This window comes from Palaemon carinicauda, unplaced genomic scaffold (genome assembly GCF_036898095.1).
Source record: "Palaemon carinicauda isolate YSFRI2023 unplaced genomic scaffold, ASM3689809v2 scaffold241, whole genome shotgun sequence".
Taxonomy (NCBI): Eukaryota; Metazoa; Arthropoda; class Malacostraca; order Decapoda; family Palaemonidae; genus Palaemon; species Palaemon carinicauda.
In genome coordinates this window covers 36,643-52,216 of record NW_027170042.1, presented here as the reverse complement: position 1 = coordinate 52,216, position 15,574 = coordinate 36,643, and the positions used below count along the sequence as shown (strand labels likewise).

General features: G+C 41.4%; 1 pseudogene; it reads right to left on the bottom strand.

Annotated features, from left to right (window-relative positions):
* LOC137636153 (uncharacterized) overlaps positions 1-15,574 on the bottom strand; it is a 52,147-nt pseudogene that overhangs the window by 29,810 nt on the left and 6,763 nt on the right.

Below are 15,574 nucleotides of genomic sequence, written 5' to 3'. Positions count from 1 at the left end.
GAACTTCTCTCGTGTCCTATCAGACTCTCGCTCTATAAGCCAGTTTAAAAGAAGGGAAATCAAAGGCTGTATCCCTAAAACTCCTCCTGGTGCAAAAACCAGTCGCCTAGCCAACGTAACGCTCTCTAGGAGAGCGAGAGAGCACTAGCTTAAAAACAACGGCTTCGAAGTAGCTAGGCCTAGTGTAAGTTCTGACGTTTAGGCGAACGAGGAGCAGCAGTTACAAGATCCGGACGAAGATCCTTAAAAAATCATCATGATTTAATTAAAGTCCATAGGAGGCTAAGCAGCTTAAGGCTCCTCTCCAAATGACAGAGTCCTCAAGGGAATATCAGTAGGAGGGAGAACAGCACTTTCTCATCTACAGGAACCTTGTCCGATAAAAGCTAGGTTATCTCAGTGAGTCTCTCACTGGTGCATTAGTAGCAGACCAGAAGGCAACGTCATGTAACTGCTTGACAGTCTGTGAACTGTCAACAACTGAACTGTCAACCACAACAGGTGCGTGAGGACATACAGCACTGGTGCATTAGTAGCAGACCAGAAGGCAACGTCATGTAACTGCTTGACAGTCTGTGAACTGTCAACAACTGAACTGTCAACCACAACAGGTGCGTGAGGACATACAGTGTTCACTCGAGACTGCTTTGACTGTCTATACTGAGCAGTCAAAACAACTCTAGAATGCGGAGGTTGACGCACCACGTCAAAACAAAACAACTTAGACTGTTGTTGTACCTCGCGAACGTTAACGGAAGGTTCCGTGCGTTACTGAACGTCAACATGCGGCTGGCAGGGTACACTGGAACGCATGGGTGGCGGGACTCTCTCAGCTGGAGTGCGGCAGAAGGTCGCCTCAGCGTCCACAGGACGCACAACCGTGTTGGTTGTAGGCTAGAGGTTGGTGCAGTGTCAACCTTCTCCGCACGAAAGTCCCGCATCAATGACGTTAACTGAGACTGCATGGTCTGCAGCAAAGACCACTTAGGGTCTACAGGAGCAGGTGCGGCAACAGACGGTGTGACTGCCTGATGCGGTACCGCTTTGCCCCTCTTAGGAGGTGAGCAGTCGTCGGAAGACTGCAGCGAGTCCGAACTGACCCAGTGGCTACAACTGGGCCGTTGGACTTGCGCGGAAGGGACCGACTTGCGCTTAATAAGCTGCGAGACCTTGGTCCATGGTTTCTTACGAGAAACCTCTTCCGCAGACGAGAAATAAATGGGCTCTCTCGTCTTTGTGTGGGTGGGGCGATCTTGGGTAGATACGCCCGAAACCACGGAGGGAAAAACGTCTGTTCGTTGATCAAGGCCTGACGAACCCATAAGTCGTTCGACATTACTTCTCCCCTGGGCTTGGGAGCTTGCAAGAGGTCCCGGACTAGGTGAACGACAGGCACGAACAGACGAACCCTCAGACGCAACACTGTAACACTTTGCGCATATCACTTTATCACTTCGATTTTCTGTTTTGCACTTATTTCACTGAAATCGAAACTTTTACTGATTTCTACCTGAAACACGCAATTCTACCCTTCATTAAAAGGTAGTAATCGCGAAAACAGTCGTATAATGCAGCTCATTAATACTAGCAAAAAACAGAAAACATATATAAAGATAAAGAATTCAGTGGCTGGGAAAGAGACTAAACACTAGTTCAAATAAACTACGTTTACAATCTCTCACCGCACATAGCCTGGGGACAAGAATAAAACCCTAGAAACGTTTTACCTTCTTCCCCGTACAGCGACTAGGGAGGAGAGTAACACGAGAACAACGTTACCCGCTTGAACGGAGAACGTTTTTTTCTCCTCTCTCTCCCTCCGTCTCTATCTCTCTCTCTCTTTCTCTCTTGATTTCGCACCTGAGAGAAGAGCCCAATTATATATCGTCAAAAAAACATGTTATTTGACTAAAGGAAAAAACTGAAAGGTTTTCCAAATAAAAAGTTCCTTTAATTTAGAATTTAAAACATTTAAGCTAAGAAAGAATGAACGAAACGTCAGAATCGATTTACTCTTACTGCAAAGTGAAACCGTGATACACTCTCTCTCTATCGTAACGATAGAGCGCATGTTAAACGTCCTGAACGTCAACAACTGCGTAGTCTAAAAAACTAAACGTTAGTTCATCTTTGAAAACAGTACGAAGACTATCAAAGAAATTCTTTCATAAAACATTAAATTTAAAAAGTTTTAAATTCTTTAAAGGCTAAATACGATATAACGGGCTCAACGTTGATTAACTTCGGTTCCAAGTTAGGACCGCCTACTATCAGGAAAGGTCGCATATAAACAAAACATAAAAATTTATTTTTATATGTTTATAATAAATGGAAAGTTAATCGAAGAGGCCTAATAAAGGCGGAGAGATATAAAATATATAGATCTATAACGTGTTAAGCAAAATTACTAAAAACCTAAACACACTTCCGTCTAAGGGAAGGGTCGGCCATTTAAAAGTGAAAGAGAGTCCATACTCTCTTTGTCACCATAATTAAATCTATCCAAAACGAGTTCAAGTTTTGAGATGAAGATAAAACCCCTGCATAGCGAAAGCTCAAAACTAGAATAGTGTACTTCACCAAATAGTTGTGAAAACAAATCCAGTTAGTAACAGCGTATTAGTAGGTCTTGCCGGTAGCCCGACAGAGAGAAAATTGGTTCTTTGTTTACTTGGAGTACTAAGTACCTGCTCGACAGATGGCAATGTTGATGTACACCCCCACCTGCATAGCGATCGCTGGCGTATTTTGACCGTAGGTTTTTCTGTCGAGCAACAGAGTTGCAGCTTATATGATCACCGGCTAAGTTTAATATTGAAAAATACTAGTTTCCTTATATAATTTTTTTATAATGGACTTAAAATTGATAACTTTCAACTGTTATATATCATGAATATAATTATATAATTGCATGTAGTTAATAATATATATATACTGTATATATGTATACAGTATTACGTATTTTTTTTAATTTATGCATCAGAAACTTTACCTAAGCCTTAGAACATAAGCTAGTTATAACCCAAAGAAATATGGAAAGAATAATGATGGGAATAACACAAAGAGAAAGAAAGAGCAACATGGATACGAGAGCAGACTAAAGTAGAGGGTATTCTAACAAGAAAAAGAAATGGACACAGGCAGGACATTTTAACCCTTTTACCCCCAAAGGACGTACTGGTACGTTTCACAAAACCCATCCCTTTACCCCCATGGACGTACCGGTACGTCCTTGCAATAAAATGCTATTTAAATTTTTTTTTTGCATATTTTTGATAATTTTTGAGAAACTTCAGGCATTTTCCAAGAGAATGAGACCAGCCTGACCTCTCTATATAAAAAATTAAGGCTGTTAGAGCAATCTAAAAAAAAATATACAAATATACTGCAAAATGTGCCTGAAAAAAATAACCCCATGGGGGTTAAGGGTTGGAAATTTCCAAATAGCCTGGGGGGTATAAGGGTTAAGAGAATGACATATATTAGATGGACATTAAGAATAACAGAATGGGTCTCAAAAGAAGCAGGAGAATTTGATATTATAAAAATATTTCGCAGACAAAAGCAAATGTTAATCTTAAAACATGTGCGAATATCAACTATTACAAATGTAAATGAAAACATTCGGACCATCTCTACTTGGCACCACAGAGTCTCAACACTCAAAACATCCGACCTACCTCGACGACCTTCTTCAGAGTATTTGGAATGTGGACTAGATGACCTACTGGTCCGACAGCCAGGCTCCCGGCCTTCTAACTGGAAACTCGGAATCCGACAGTCGGCAAATCGTCATCGGGGTTGATGCCTAGAAGGTGACATCGAAAAAATTAATAAAGCTGGAAATTGTTCTTAGTTGGGAGTGCAAATTCCCATATCTTCAAGGGAAAAAAGAGAGGTAATAATTAAATAATAAGTAAATAATAATAATAAAACAAGAACTATGAAAAATCTTATACAAGCATAAAGAACTAACTGAACAACAGTGTCAAGAGATTAATATCTATATCAGGAATAAGAAATTTAATAGACCTTAAATTCCTGTCCAACAAATTAAGATGAGAATCAGCAGTTGAAGACCAGACAGGATTACAATACTCAAAACAAGGCAGAATGAAAGAATCAATATACAGTATTAAAATAGCGGCACGTAATAATAAGCCACATATGCATCTTCAGTTTTTCAGTTAGATTTTTCCAATTAAAAATTGAATTTCAAAAATAAAATCTATTTCTACATTCGCCTGTAGCTCATATTACTTCTTCTCTAGAGGCTTGGTTTAAATTGACATTTACCATAAAATCTTTATACAATTTAAATATTTCCATTTTCTTTCCTTCAATTATTAAAATAGTACAAACCTTCAACCAGTGATTTATGTGATGGATAAGCCCAAAGGCTTAACAGTGAAAAATAGCCCATTGAGGAAAGTAAATAAACTACGACAGAAGTAGTGAACAATTAAAATAAAACTATAAAAACTGTACTGTAACAACATTAAAATAGATCTTTCATATATAAACTAAAAAAAAAACTTCCCTGAGCTTAAAATCAAGAACAGTGGCCCGCCATTAACTAACAGGAAAGCAACGAGCAACAGTATCGAGACAGCTACGAGAACCGATCACTTCCCACTGTAGAGGATTCGCCCATCCCGATATTACAGTCACGCATTGAGACGAGTCTAATATTGCCTCTCTTATTAATCTACTGTACTTGAAAATAGTTGGACAAAACCCTTTCTGGGAAGCTCGATACTTGTTCACCACTCCACTGGTATCATCGCCTCTCCTCATGTATGTGCCAACTTACTCTCGGCTCATCAGAAAGGAGAAGTCTTTTACATTTTCCAAAAATGACGACTACAAACGGGTGAGAGTTTCTGAAGCTTAAACTAAAAAGTTTTGGATCAATAAAGGGAAACACTTTATGAATGATCACCAGGAGATAGTTTACATAGCAGATAGAGAAAGGTGTTTCGCAATACGATGCTAATTTCTTTGAACAGTCTTAGATATGCGTCAGGTTTCCGGTCAGCCACACAAGTTAATGGGTCTATGAAGAAAACAAACAAGGCTGTACTTGCAAAACTATTGAAATACCGTGGGTAATCTACTGAAAAAAAAGGACCTTGAACCCAGTGAGATGTTAAGAGACGCAATGGCATTACACTAATTTCGAAACTAAATAATGAAAATCTCACATCCGAAGGAGTCCGATTATTTTCACAGATGTTTCACAAAAGAAAAGTAGCATGAAAATTGATTTGGTCTTCGATGTGTACAAGGAAAAGTTAAGTGAACATGCTGAGAGTCTTGATAGTGGTTATCTTATAACATGATCTTTAGAGAATCAACATCAAATTACATGGTCAGTCTTCAAAAACTCCTGAAACTTTCTCAGATTAATCAGCGTCTGTGTAAGCTAAAGAAAAAGTTGTCCCAATAGAGAATCAACATCAAATTACATGGTCAGTCTTCAAAAACTCCTGAAACTTTCTCAGATTAATCAGCGTCTGTGTAAGCTAAAGAAAAAGTTGTCCCAATAGAGAATCAACATCAAATTACATGGTCAGTCTTCAAAAACTCCTGAAACTTTCTCAGATTAATCAGCGTCTGTGTAAGCTAAAGAAAAAGTTGTCCCAATAGAGAATCAACATCAAATTACATGGTCAGTCTTCAAAAACTCCTGAAACTTTCTCAGATTAATCAGCGTCTTTGTAAGCTAAAGAAAAAGTTGTTCCAATAGAGAATCAACATCAAACTGCATGGCCACTCCTCAAAGAATCCTACAATGTCTTGCCCAACCTAGCAATTCACAATCATTTCACCTTTCCTATTAGTACACCTTTCAATATCATGGTGTCAAACTAATCCAAAGACCTAATAGCAATGCATCCCTCAGTATAACAATGGCGTGATATATCCCAACTTTTCTTGTCATAAAACATAACAACAAATCTTTTCATTTTCTCTCATCAGTAAAGATATGTGGAATGATCTTCCTAAGCAGGATGTTGAATTAGTGGAACCACAATTGCAAAGAATGTATCTACTTATTTATGTCGAATAGACTGACCAGGTTCTCTTTATACTTTATACACTACAGATCTATTTTTATACGTTACCGATCTCAAAACCTCTTAATTATTCATTACTTCTCTTCGAGTCTATTTTTATCTGTATTTACTTTCCTCACTGGGTGCTTTTACCACGTTGGAACCCTTTGAATTAAATCATCCTGCTTTTCCAACTAGGGTTGTAGCTTAGCTGGTAATAAAAACATTAATAAACTTTGAAAGAAAACAGACTTTGCATCCATTACCTAACATATCACCTAAGTAAATCTCCACACCATCAAATCTTTAAGGACTCAATACCTTCGAGAAAAGCCAACATTACCTGATCTTCGTACGTGAAGTGAGCGAACGGCGTCACGCTCTTCACGACCCGTTCGTTAATTGGGATTTTGGCGTCCGGGTCGACTCCCTCCAGGAGCTTGGAGTCGGCGGCTCGTTTGGCCTGAACCGGGTCTTCCACGGGTTTTGCGATCTGGAAGAAAAATATAACTTAATAAATCATTCATATAAATTATTTCAATTGAAATCTCCATGTACAGTTTTTTTTTAATTTCTAAACCTATCGGATTTACTATCTATATTATCATTATTTGCTAAGCTACAACCCTAGTTGGAAAAGCAAGATGCTATAAGCCCAGGGGCCCCAACAGGGAAAATAGTCCAGTGAGGAAAGGAAACAAGGAAAAATAAAAGATTAAAATCAGTAACATTAAAATAAATATTTCCTGCATAAACTATAAAAACTTTAAAAAAAACAAGAGGAAGAGAAATTAGATAGAAAAGTATGCCCGAGTGTACCCTCAAGCAAGAGAACTCTAACCCAAGATAGTGGAAGCCCACGGTACAGCAATTCTAGTTGGAATAGTACTATGATAGATAAATAAATTACTATTTTAGCAAGACGTAAATTAAGACAGCAAATAATCAAGACTATACAGTATACAATAAATACTGGAGACCTGTAAGATCTTTAACACCATAACAAGAATATGTACTATACAACAAATGTAAAACCTGTACGATTCACATACTGTACAGCATCAGCATCAAGATTAAACCAAGGCTGAAGGATGCTCCAAAATCAAACCATTGTTCTCTAGTCTTGGGTAGTGCCATAGCCTCTGTACCATGGTCTTCCACTGTCTTGGGTTAGAGTTCTCTTGCTTGAGGGTACACTCGGGCATACTATTCTATCCTATTTCTCTTCCTCTTTTGTTAAAGTCTATATAGTTTATATAGGATATATTTATTCTAATGCTGTTACTCTTCTTAAGATATTTGATTTTTCTTTGTTTCCTTTCCTCACTGGGCTATTTTCCCTGCTGGAGCCCCTGGGCTTATAGCATTCTGCTTTTCCAACTAGGGTTGTACCTTAGAGAGTAATAACAATAATAACAATAATAATTGTACAATTAGGAAGCACATTTCACAAATTGGTTACAGCATCGGGAATGAATTCCAAAATACTCTACGGTTTTAACCATTCCTCAAAATAAATAAAGCTAGAACCACCAACAACATGAAAGCCCCTTCGGCCACATAGCAATGCGCATTGCCTGCATAGACAGGGAGTAAATTGTAGCATTCCTATATGAACATATAAATAAAAAATGATCAGCTGAGTCTTCACATACACATCCACATATTACAGTGATTTACATAAACATTGTTATTACCAGCAAGGTTCTATTTTCACCTGGATTTACCCGACTACTTTTTTACGCGTATCTGTGTGTGGGATTACGTTAAATTTCGTGCTGGATTTTCATCAAATTGCAACAACGGATTGGCATTATGCCCCAGAAGAACCCCTTACAATTTTTAGGTGATCCAGATGAAGACCATAATTCTGGTTAACCCTTTTACCCCCAAAAGGACGTACTGGTACGTTTCACAAAACCCATCCCTTTACCCCCATGGACGTACCGGTACGTTCTTGCAAAAACTGCTATTTACATTTTTTTTTATTTTGCATGTTTTTGATAATTTTTTGAGAGACTTCAGGCATTTTCCAAGAGAATGAGACCAACCTGACCTCTCCATGATGAAAATTAAGGCTGTTAGAGCAATTTGAAAAAAATATACTGCAAAATATGCTTGAAAAAAAATAACCCCTGGGGGTTAAGGGTTGGAAAGTTCCAAATAGCCTGGGGGTAAAAGGGTAATATTGTTATGTAATAGATTTATTCACGGCCAACACACAAAAGAGGAAACCTTGTACCGAAGACTTATTATCATGCAGTAATGTAGATACACTTACGGCCAACACGAAAAGAGGAAATCCTGGTCCGTAGACTTGAGTACAGTAAAGCGTTGACAATCTTCATTGCCAGAGGTCTGAAATCTACGATTACTGTACTCTTTCTACTTATTATAAGACTCACCGAACACGAGAGGACGCATTTCTTCCACTTGAACTTGTCCAGCACAGTCAGAGCCTTGGTCCTGGACTTCTCATCGCGGAAAGTCACGTAGGCCCAGTCTTTGTTGGAGCCGGCCGGCTTATCTTGTGCGCCTTGAGCTGCAAGGTCTCGTTCAGAAGTTTCTTCAGTTGCTGGAAAGATAAAACGATTGTTAGCATTGTTTGAGAGCAAAAAGTCTAATTATAGTCGAGTACTGTTTGCAGGCAAAGGTCAAAATGTTATTTTCATTAGTAAAATAAATTTTTGAATATACTTACCCGATAATCATGTAGCTGTCAACTCCGTTGCCCGACAGAATTCTACGGAAGGGATACGCCAGCGATCGCTATACAAGAGGGGGGTGTACTTCACAAGCGCCACCTGTGGCCAGGTACTGCAGTACTTCTTGTTGACACCACTTCAATTTTTCCTCGGTCCACTGGTTCTATGGGGAGGAAGGGTGGGTCAATTAAATCATGATTATCGGGTAAGTATATTCAAAAATTTATTTTACTAATGAAAATAACATTTTTCAATATTAAACTTACCCGATAATCATGTAGCTGATTCACACCCAGGGAGGTGGGTGAAAACCAGTGTACATGTATATCAAGAAGCTAAGTATCCCGTATTTCATATTATCAGTTATTCAAAATAACAATGAAATTACAAGTACCTGGTAAGGAAGTCGACTTGAGCCATTACTCTGCCTTAAATAAGTTCGTCTTCCTTACTGAGCGCAGCGTTCCTCTTAGGAGGCTGAACAACTCTAAGGTGCTGAAGTATCAAGGGCTGCAACCCATACTAAAGGACCTCATCACAACCTTTAACCTCGGCGCTTCTCAAGAAAGAATTGACCACCCGCCAAATCAACAAGGATGTGGAAGGCTTCTTAGCCGACCGTACAACCCATAAAAAGTATTCAAGAGAAAGGTTAAAAGGTTATGGGATTATGGGAATGTAGTGGCTGAGCCCTCGCCTACTACTGCATTCGTTGCTACGAATGGTCCCAGGGTGTAGCAGTACTCGTAAAGAGACTGGACATCTTTGAGATAGAATGATGCGAACACTGAATTGCTTCTCCAATAGGTTGCATCCATAACACTCTGCAGAGAATGGCTCTGTTTGAAGGCCACTGAAGTAGCCACAGCTCTCACTTCATGTGTCCTTACCTTCAGCAAAGCAAGGTCTTCTTCCTTCAGATGAGAATGTGCTTCTCTAATCAGAAGCCTGAATAGTAAGAAACTGAGTTCTTAGAACTTGGAAAAGAAGGTTTCTTGATAGCACACCATAAGGCTTCTGATTGTCCTCGTAAAGGTTAAGACCTTTTTAGATAGTACCTAAGAGCTCTAACTGGGCAAAGTACTCTCTCCAGTTCATTCCCCACCAAGTTGGACAGGCTTGGGATCTCGAACGACTTAGGCCAAGGACGTGAAGGAAGCTCGTTTAGCAAAAACCGAGCTGCAAGGAACATGTAGCCGTTTCAGATGTGAAAACAATGATCCTGCTGAAGGTGTGGATCTCACTTACTCTTTTAGCTGTTGTCAAGCACACGAGGAAAAGAGTTTTTAATGTGAGGTCCTAAAAAGAGGCTGATTGGAGAGGTTCAAATCTTGATGACATAAGGAACCTTAGGACCACGTCTAGATTCCAGCCTGGAGTGGACAACCGACGTTCCTTTGAGGTCTCAAAAGACCTAGGGAGGTCCTGTAGATCTTTGTTGGTGGAAAGATCCAAGCCTCTGTGGCGGAAAACCGCTGCCAACATACTTCTGTAACCCTTGATCGTAGGAGCTGAAAGGGATCTTACTTTCCTTAGATATAACAGGAAGTCAGCAATCTGGGTTACAGTGGTACTGGTTGAGGAAACTGCATTGGTCTTGTACCAGCTACGGAAGACTTCCCCTTGAGACTGATAGATTCTGAGAGTGGATGTTCTCCTTGCTTTGGCAATCGCTCTGGCTGCCTCCTTCGAAAAGCCCCTAGCTCTTGAGAGTCTTTCGAAAGTCTGAAGGCAGTCAGACGAAGAGCGTGGAGGTTTGGGTGTACCTTCTTTACGTGAGGTTGACGTAGAAGGTTCACTCCTAGAGGAAGAGTCCTGGGAATGTCGACCAGCCATTGCAGTACCTCTAAGAACCATTCTCTCGCGGGCCAGAGCGGAGCCAACCAACGTCAGCCGTGTCCCTTTGCGAGAGGAGAACTTCTGAAGTACCCTGTTGACAATCTTGAACGGCGGGAATGCATACAGGTCGAGATGGAACCAATCCAGCAGAAAAGCATCCACGTGAACTGCTGCTGGGTCTGGAATCGGAGAACAATACAACAGGAGTCTCTAGGTTATCGAGGTAGCGAACAGATCTATGGTTGGCTGACCCCACAGGGCCCAAAGTCTGCTGCAAACATTCTTGTGAAGGGTCCATTCTGTGGGGATGACCTGACCCTTCCGGCTGAGGTGATCTGCCATGACATTCATACCGCCCTGAATGAACCTCGTTACCAGCGTGAGCTTTCGATCTTTAGACCAGATGAGGAGGTCCCTTGCGATCTAGAACAACTTCACGAAAGAGTCCCTCCCTGCTTGAAGATGTAAGCCAGGGCTGTGGTGTTGTCAGAGTCCACCTCCACCACTTTGTTAAGCTGGAGGGACTTGAAGTTTATCAAGGCCAGAAGAACCGCCAACAACTCCTTGCAATTGATGTGAAGTGTCCTTTGTTCCTGATTCCATGTTCCCGAGCATTCCTGTCCGTCCAAAGTCGCACCCCAGCCCGTGTCTGATGCGTCCGAGAGGAGAAGGCGGTCGGGTTTCTGAACAGCCAAAGATAGACTTCCTTGAGAAGAAAGCTGTTCTTACACCACGCGAGAGAAGACCTCCTCTCTTCGGAAACAGGAACTGAGACCGTCTCTAGCGTCATGTCCTTTATCCAGTGAGCAGCTAGATGATACTGAAGGGGGGGAGGTGGAGTCTCCCTAACACGATGAACAGGGCCAGCGATGAAAGTGTCCCTGTTAGACTCATCCACTACCTGACTGAGCATCGGTTCCTTCTCAGCATGCTCTGGATGCATTCTAGGGCTTGGAAGATCCTTGGGGCCGACGGAAAAGCCCGAAAAGCTCGACTCTGAAGATCCATACCCAGGGAGACAATGGTCTGGGATGGGACGAGCTGAGACTCCTCAAAATTGACCAGGAGGCCCAGTTCCTTGGTCAGATCCATAGTCCATCTGAGAATCTCCAGACAGCGACGACTTGTGGGAGCTCTTAAAAGCCAGTCGTCTGACGGAGCCGGACACAAGATCATGGTACTGCTGCACAGTCTGTGAACTGTCAACCATGGGGAAGCGAGGAAGTACAGTGACAACCCAAAGCTGTCTAGACTGTCTGGGTCGTACAGACAACTCCTTATCGGGTTGCTGAGGTTGCCGCACTGCGTCACAACAAGTCACTTCTGCTGGTTGTTGAACGTCTTCCCAGTGACACACTGACTCCGTAAACAAAAAAATCCTCTAACAAGGACTAAGCTTGGACTGCATGTCTTGCAACAAAGCTCAAGGTCTATGGGAGCAGGTGTGGTAACAGACGGGGTTAGCGACTGAAGTGGAACCATTACCTTCCCTGGGAGCATGTTATGCTTAAATAAAAGTCCATAGGAGGCTACGCAGCTAAAGGCTCCTCTCCAAATGACAGAGTCCTCAAGGGAATATCAGAAGGAGGGAGAAAAGCACTTTCTCATCTACAGGGACCATATCCGAGAAAAGCTAAGTTCTCTCAGTGAGGGTTTCACTGGTGCAAAAGCAGCAGACTAGAAGGCAACGTTATGAAACTGCTTGACAGTCTAGTGAGTTGGCAACAACCAAAGATGTGTGACTGAGAAGCATGCGGTAAGGTATGCAGAGCATGTTGTATGCAGAGCATGCTTTATGCAGAGCATGCTGTATGCAGAGCATGCTGTATGTAGAGCATGCTGTAAGGTAAGCAGAGCGTGTTGCATGGCGTGTAACATTTCTCAGAAATTCCATGACCAGTGCTAGAGTGAGTAATATCGCATTACCGTCCATTGAAAGTGCACGTGCCGAGGGAATTGATTTAGACTGTATTGTTGATGAATTTGATAGCCGGCATGATAATCGTAGAATTAAGCTACACGAAATGTACTATAATCTACTTCACCTCAGGAAAGGGAAACTCGCCCTGTTGGCAACACTGCATTACTTCATGCATGCTTGCATGGGGTTTAATATCAACATAATATTACCTTACATTCATAACTCATGATTCATTTTTGTTTAGAAGATATTTTTGCCATATTTTGCGATTTGTTAAAAATATATTGCAAGGAATACATATATATTTTTATATAAGTAATACAAATAACTTCCATTATCATAATGTTTGTGTAGGCATACATGTATATGATTACAAATGCAAGTTATGAAAGTAATGAGGTGTTATTATTGTCATTTGTTATTCCCAAGTTGAATGGGAAGAAGCTCAAGTTGAGGAAAAAGTGGCAGATGCATGCGTTGAGGTGGCTGACTCATAGCATGAGGTTGCTGCCTCAAGAGTTGCGCTTGCTGTAAGGGTTGCGGATGCGCAGTAGCAGGTTCCTGAGGAACGAGTTAAGGTTCCTGAGGTGTGAGCTGCGAGAGTTGTTGAGGTCGCTGCAGCGAGTGCTGAGGTGGCTGCCTCATTGATGGAAGAGGTTGTCGTACCTCAAGAGATTGTTGCCTCGCTGGTGGAACCGCAAGCGGAAGCGGAGGAAGTAAGGCATAAGACTCCTGCTCCCATTGCTGAGGTTGCCTTAAGGAAGGTTAAGGTTGCTGCACAACGCTGGTAACTGGCAACTCAGAACGCGGTAAGGTAGCCTGAGGAACCTCAACTTCGTACGCCTGGCAGACTGGACTGCGGTGAGGCGGAGCTCTCGCAGGAGGAGGCGGAGGTTGCTGCACACCGCTGGTAACTGGCAACTCAGAACGCGGTAAGGTAGCCTGAGGAACCTCAACTTCGTACGCCTGGCAGACTGGACTGCGGAGAGGCGGAGCGTTCGCAGGAGGAGGTGTAACCTTCTCAGCCTGAAACTCACGCATTAAGACCACAAGCTGCGACTGCATGGACTGCAGCAAAGTCGTCTTGGGATCAACAGACGATAAAGTCTGTTGAGGCAAAGCCTTAACTCTCTTAGGAGGTGTGCAGTCACCTGATGACTGAGGAGAGTCAGAGCTAACCCAATGACTGCAGCCGGGTTGTTGAACTCTAACTTCGTACGTCTGGCATAGGTCTGGACTTTACGTTTAAGAGGTCTTGAGACCTGGGACCAGCGTTTTCTCCCCGAAATTTCTTCTGCAGACGAGCAAAATAAGGGCTCAATCGTCTGCGGGTGGGAGTGACGGTCTCTGTAAGACACGCCCGCAACCACCGAGGATACTTCTGTGCGCCGATCAAGGCCTGCCGAACCCTTTTGCCCTTCGACATTGCTTCTCCCCTGGGCTTGGGAGCTTGCAAGAGGTCCCGGACTGGGAGGACGACTGGCACGCACAGAAGTACTCTCACGCACAACACTGACACACTTTGCGCTAATCACTTATCACTTTTGATTTTCTGTTTGCACTTATTTCACTGAACTCGAAACTTTAAGTGGTTTGTACCTGAAACACGCAATTCTATCCTTTCTCAAAAGTTAGTAATTGCGAAAACAGAATTACAATGTAACAGAAAAATCTAATGAAAGATAAATAATTCAGTGGCTGGAAAGAGACTAAACACTAGATCAAATAAACTACGTTTAAAATCTCTCACCGCATAAAGCTTGAGAACAAGAAAAAACTCTAGAAACGTTTACCTTCTTCCCCTAAAGAGACTAGGGAGAAGAGCAAAAAACGATAACAACGTTACTCGCTTGAACGAAACGTTTATCCTCCTCTTTCTCCCTCCGTCTCTATCTCTCTCTCTCTCTCTCTCTCTTGACTTAGAACCTGAGAGAAGAGCCCAATCATATATATCGTTAAAACATATTATTGTTAAAGGAAAAAACTGAAATATTTCCCAAAATGAAAAGTTCCTTTATTAGAATTAAAACCATTAAGTTAAGAAAGAATGAACAAAACGCTAGACACGGTTACTCTTACTGCAACGTGACACCGTGAAAATTCTCTCTCTATCGTAACGATAGAGCGCAAGTTGAACGTTCTGAACGTCAACAACTGCAGAGACAAAACAAAACGTTAGTTCAACTTTGAAAACAGTACGAGACTATCAAAGAAATTCTTTCAAAAACATTAAAATAGCATAATATGTTAACAGGTAAAACCGAAATGACGGGCTCAATGTTAATTAACTTCGGTACCAAGAAAAGACCGCCTACTATTAGGAAAGGTCGAATATAAACAAATATAAAAATTAATTTTAATAAGTTTATAATAAAAGGAAGTTAATCGAAGAGGCCTATAAAAGGCTGAGAGATATAAAATAAATCTATAACTTTTGTTAAGCAAAATTAAGAAAGAGAGTCTATACTCTCTTAGACACCAACACTTCCGTCTAAGGGAAGGGTCGGCCATTTAAAGGTGAAAGAGAGTTCATACTCTCTTCGTCACCATAATTAATCAAATTAATTCCAAAAGTTAGCTAAGCTAATAATAAAACTTCCTGAATAGCGAAAGCTGAAATCTTAGAGCAATACTTCACCAAAAACCGTGAACAAGACTCCAAAATTATAAGCGTATCCATGAACGTCTTGCCGGAAGCACGACAGAGGAAAAATTGAAGTGGTGTCAACAAGAAGTACTGCAGTACCTGGCCACAGGTGGCGCTTGTGAAGTACACCCCCCTCTTGTATAGCGATCGCTGGCGTATCCCTTCCGTAGAATTCTGTCGGGCAACGGAGTTGACAGCTACATGATTATCGGGTAAGTTTAATATTGAAAACTATAGTTTAATACTGTTTGCAGGCAAAGGTCAAACTATAGTTTAATACTGTTTGCAAGCAAAGGTCAAATCATAGTCCAGTACTGCTTGCAAGAAAAGGTCAAGTTATGGTCCAATACTGTTTGCAAGCAAAGGTCAAGTTATAGTCCAGTACTGTTTGCAAGAAAAGGTC